The sequence below is a fragment of the Lissotriton vulgaris genome, chromosome 11 (assembly GCF_964263255.1).
Source record: "Lissotriton vulgaris chromosome 11, aLisVul1.2, whole genome shotgun sequence".
Classification (NCBI taxonomy): Eukaryota; Metazoa; Chordata; class Amphibia; order Caudata; family Salamandridae; genus Lissotriton; species Lissotriton vulgaris.
Window position 1 is genome coordinate 329,939,641 of NC_141699.1, and position 6,000 is coordinate 329,945,640.

The window sequence follows — 6,000 nt, forward strand, 5'->3', positions numbered from 1 at the left end:
ACGAAGACCCAAGAACAGTAGGAGAAAAAGAGCAACCATGAGTCCCACTGGAACGAGCGAGAAGCCCACATTCCAACTGGACCGTCTAGAGGAGTACGCCCACAAAGATCTAAAACAATTCTGTAAGGACTTTCGCATTGCTACCACTGGTTTAAGCACCAAAGAAGACTTCCAGAAAGCCCTGAAAGCCTGGGTAGAGTCCGGGGCCCCTCTTCCCCCATCGGAAGGAGACGGCGTTGAAGAGTGGCCGCAGAACGAAACCAGGGCCCGAGAAGAAGAGAGAACCGACTCCCTAACATGGAGTAGCAACACAGAGACGGGTCTGTCCCCAGAGGAGCTGATGGACCGGGAAAGAAACCGAGTTCACGAGTTATAACTAGCTAGACTCAAGATCGAAGGAGAACTCAAGTTGGCCGAAAAAAAGTTGGCAGTCGAACAATTGCGAGTACAAGGAGAATTGGAGGAAAAGAAGCTCCAGAGAGAGCATGAAGGAAAGAAACTTCAACTAGAACATGAGCGCAGCCTTAAGGAAATCGAGCTCAAAGCAAGGAGCGACGAGACCAGACCCCCAGGGAACCGAGAGACCCCTTCCCCGGTGGAGGCCAAAGTCCACATCCCCAAGGATGTAGTGAAGGAGTACTACAAGGGAGGGGCAATCCTAAGACTCCTAGAGGAATTACCAGGCCTGAGTCATTTAAAATCATGCGACTTGGAATCAGTAGAGTTTAAACCAAACCCTTTCCAACCAGGCTCCGATTCCACGATAACAACCTGGACTGATCACATCGTCACAGAACAAATCCTGACCCACTGGGAGGATTTTGCCTCATGGGGTAGTGATCTAAAAAAAGGGGAGTCAGCTCGATATCCCAGTCCGTTGCGGAAACAAAATCCAAAACGAGGCCTCCTAAAAAACGCTAAAGGACCAGAGTTAAGAGGCAGCATAGAAGAAGAAGGCCACCAACTCAGGCAAATCACGATTGCCCATCAGGTGAATGACCTGCCCAAAAGTCACCAACATGCCCCTCTGGCGTCAATCCATAGGAACACAGACTGAACCAACAGTAGACCAATGGTTGGGAAAGAGCAGGGCTGTACGTTCTGTTCATGGAACGTCTATGGTCTAAAAGCGAAGCTGGAGGAAGAAGACTTTATTGAGTTTATCACTCAATTTAAAATACTAATGCTCCAGGAAACTTGGCAGACAACAAACACGCCTCTTGTGGTATACAAAGAATTCTTTACACCAGCACAAAAGGAGGCCCGCTCCGGCAGGACAAAAGGAGGCCTATCCATTTTCATATCGACGGACCTTCTATGGCAACTTAGTCACATTGACCTAGATTCTACATGGATACAATGCATTAAAATTGAAATTTCCCCAAATATGGGCCTCTTGATCGTGAATCTCTATATGCACCCAGTCGGAAAACATAAGGGGAAGAGGATAAACAACTAGTTACTGCAATCAAGGCGTTAAAGTCCACCTATCCAAGCGAAAACATGCTTATAACAGGAGATTTTAATATGAATCTAATTCAACGTCAGGAGGGAAGCCTCCCCACCCACATTGTGCCCCGGCAGGGCAACCTTTGCAGACAAAGTGCAATAGGAAGGAAATGTGCCATGGAGTTGGAAGCCCTCCAATTGTACACCTTAAACGGAAGGGGTCATCTGGACACACCGGCTGCCCTAACGAGGGTTTCCAAAAATTCAGGATCAACCATAGACTATACTCTGGCGGACCCCAACCTATTCCTTTAGACTTCCATATCCAGGAACGTGGGGAAAGTGATCATTTCCCACAGACCTTCACTTTGACAATTGAAGCAAAAAAGTCTGAGCAGGCGCTGCCTCTATCCTTGAACACCCAAATCTTTAATTTACAATGGCTAAACTGGAATGAAGAAAACCTCTCCAATCTAATGGCGTCATGCCATGCATTGCTTTCACTATCTGACATATCAAAGGACATAATAAAGACCTAGGAGTCCTTTGTAGCAGACTTAAACAAGAATTTCCAATCCAACCACAGAGGACAAAAAGCCATAAGAAACAGAGGAGGGAAATGGTACACCCAAAAGCTGCGACAACTAAAAAGGCAAATGAATGCATTTCTCAGGGCTGAACGAAAAAAGGATCCTCACTTTTCACAACAAACTCTGAAAACAATTGCAGCCTTAAAAAAAGAGGTAAAAAGAGAGGCCAATCTGGCCAAGAGAATGCATAGGGAAAAACTAGCGCGTACTATACTCCATGCCAGTAAGCTGCAGAACTCAAAAGACTTTTGGGCAAAAATAAACTTCATGCTCAACGGTAAACATCAGCAGTTCAACTCAGACATGACTGACCAACTTTGGTGTAGCCACATCGATTTATTATACAACTTCACACTTGATACCCCACTTGACAATAAAGTTGTGCCTCTCCCGGAGTGTGCCCTGTCAAGCCTGAGAACAACGACAGACCCAAAGCCCGCTGACCCCAAAGCTACTTGCGAACCACCAATAACAAAGAATACAGGTGACACTGACCTGATGACACTAACGCAGGTCTTTAACACCATAAAATCATTGAGAGCAGATGAGCTCCTGGCCCAAATGGTCTTCCCAATGCCCTATTCAGGAAAGACCCCACGTTCTGGGCCAGTCAATTACTCCCTTTATTTTGTCATAGTGTAAAGAACGGGAACATTCCCGAATCGTGGAGGGGCAGCATTTTACACCCAATATATAAATCTTGATCTCGCTCTGACCCCAACAACTACAGGCTAATAGCCTTAATAGATGTGGAGGCAAAGATCTATGCGTCAAATTTACTGGTAGAACTGGAGGCTTGGGTAAGCAGCATAGGGCTAACCCCCCTGACTCAAACAGGCTTTCGCCCAGGAATGGGCACCCTCACCAACTTATCTGCAAAAACCCTACTAGCAAAAAGGGAAATTGACAACTCTAACTCGCTGTATACTTGTTTTTTGGACTTAAAAGCGGCCTTTGATAAAGTGCCAAGATCCAAACTCTGGGCCAAAATGAAAGCCTGGGGTGTGCCGCCAAAGCTAATGGGAGCAATCATAGAGCTGTATTCAAAGACCTGGGTCCAAGTGAATAAAGGAGACAGCCGATGCCTGACAAAGAAATTCCGCACACTCAACGGCTTACAACAAGGCTGCGTATTGGCCCCCTGCCTTTTCAACATTTACACCGCGGACCTAGAAAGCGATGTACGCTCTATCCAGGGAGATCCACCAAAATTGGGTAACTTACCCATAATGAGTCTACAATACGCAGACGACATTGTGCTTTTGTCACATACTCCTCTCGGCCTACAACGTATGATCTTTAAGCTTGCGTCATACCTCTCAAATGCACAACTGACAATAAATCTTAAAAAAACACATTTTTTATGTTTCTCTGGCTCTCGCAAGAAAAGAAAAAAATTTGCCTGGAAGATAAACTCCACCATACTAACTCAGGTAGACCAATACAAATACCTGGGCATCTCACTGGACCATCAATTAAAATATAAACAGCACTTGGAACAGGGGAAATCAAAAGTTAAACAGCTCCAATTCGCCTTTAAAACAGCCCAAAAACATCTATGCGGAAACTCCACTGCCCACATTTTAAAGATCGTAGCCGCCAATTTCTTGCCATCCCTCACATATGATTCTGAGATGATGGCAACCCGGGACTCCACAGCGCTAAACCTCGCCCAATCTCGCCTCTTTAAAAATCTTTTTTCAATCCTGCGCTATATTTCGCAATCTCAAATACGTTTGGAATACGGTCTCACAAATCAGCTCCCGGCAAGACAAGGAGCCCTCGTCAAATACTACTGGCGAATGAGGGATGCAGAAGATCACTCCCTGGCTTATCTGTGCTGACGGGTAGTAGAAAAACAGGCATGACTTCCCAAGTCTATATATAAGTCACTCAGGCAAGTGCTTCAATCATTAGCACTGGAAGAATCCTGGCTTGCACCCATGACTTACACTGCTTTCAAACTGTGAACTAACAATGCAATCAAAAAAGCGTCACTATTAATGGACAAAGCTGCAGTGGCCGGTAAAAGCCACGCCTGGATTGTTCTGCCATCATACATCCACATGAACCCCCATCCATATTGGCAAGACTGCTTCAGGGACCATTACAAAAGGAAATTAAGCTTGTTAAGGTTGGGCTGCTTTGTGAGTAAAGATCTCACTCCCAAATGGCTACAGTCGTGGTCAACTTCCGACTGCCGTCTTTGTAACAACGGCGCAGTCATTACTGCATCTAATATGTATATGCCCTGCACTTCAGAAACTAAGGAAAGTGCTTCTGCTACCACTCTTAAGAGTCGCCCAGGTGAGAACCTGCAGGGCGGCCGTCATCATATACCTCAGTGGGTCTTGGATAAAACTATCTTGCAACACTATAACATTTCTGGAGCATGCTGCTCAAGAGCTAGGAAACAAGGCAGCAACCAAAGAGAACTCAGGATAACAGGCCTGGACACAGCCGGCCATGGACTCACTTTTATTTTCCTAACGGACTCTCTTGTTTCTATCCCATAGCACTTCATTTCATGTCACAAAAGTGTACCCTGATCCAACCCACATTGCTTCCCCAAGTTTTACTTTCCCCCTTACACCACTTTTTTAAAAGTCCGTGTAATTTCATGTTACAAAAGTGTACCCTGATCCAACTCATAACACCTTTCTAAGTTTTAATTTTCCCCTTAGACCACTTTCCTGAAAAGCCAGTGTAATTTTATATTCCCTTTGCTTTTCCTATCCTTTTTGTTTTATTTTGACTTGAAGCTGATTTTGTGTTGTTTTAAAGATGTAAATATTGACCAAATGGTGGTAAGCTCCACCCTTTTATGATTTTATTATAAATCATATAAAAGTATTACTTCCTTCCTACTACAAGGGAGACGACATCCAGCAATGGTGCAAAGCCTACGAAATAGCCATGACCTCCCACCGGGTACCCCAGAAGGATTGGGGGGCCGGATTGTGGGGACGATTCCTGAGTGAGGGGAGAGACACCATGCTGGACCTACCCTCCACCGTACTGAATTCGTACCAACACAAGAAAGAAGCCCTGCTAGCCAGATAGGGGCTCACTCCTGAGATGTACCGGCAGCGGTTCAGAGACTGCAAAAAGATCCCTGGCACCACCTGGGTGGAGTACGTCAATTTCTAAAGCCAAGCCTTGGAAGGGTGGATCAAGGGCAGCAAGGTCACCACCTTTGAAGGACTATTTGACTTAATAGTCTGGGAACACCTGTCCGCCAACTGCTTTGTAGAGCTACGCCAGCATCTCCTAGACCGCAAATTGACCGCCCCTCGGAAGCTCGCTGTCGAGGCAGATCGCTGGGTGAACACCCGGGTCCCCCGGGGGCCAGTGGGAGACTATGGCCAAAATGGGCAGGGATCTTCCCGCCAGAGAGGGGGGGAGGTCAAGGTAGACAATGAGAGTTTCAGTCAGGGCCCCAGCGTAGCCCCCCCAGGAACCAGTCCCAAAACTTTCCGTCTCCCCCATGTCCAACGCAGGGCCCCCCTCAGGTAGGCAGGGACCCCGATAACTTTCTTCAAGTGCCAACAACCTGTTCATTATGCTAGTGACCCCCAGTGTCCCCTGAACAAGAAACCCGTTGCTGCAGGCCCCCCCCCCCCACACGTCAGATAGCCACGGTGGCCCTAGAGGAGGAGGAGGTAGAGGAGACAGAGGAGTGGGAGCCAGTAGCAATGTCCTTGGTCTCCCTCGGGGATAGAGAAATGGTCCCGGGAGCCCCACTACCCGACAACACCGAGAAATACCGACAGCAGGTGACGGTCAACGGACACCGCATAGGGGCCCTCCGTGACACGGGCAAGCATTAACGCAGTATGCTGTCACCTGGTCACCGAATACCAGCTTATACCACACGCCTCCTGCCGGGTTGTCTCCGCCGACAATTCAGTCTGCACCTGCTAAATAGCTCAGGTCCCTTTTGAGTGCGGGGGGGGGTCTC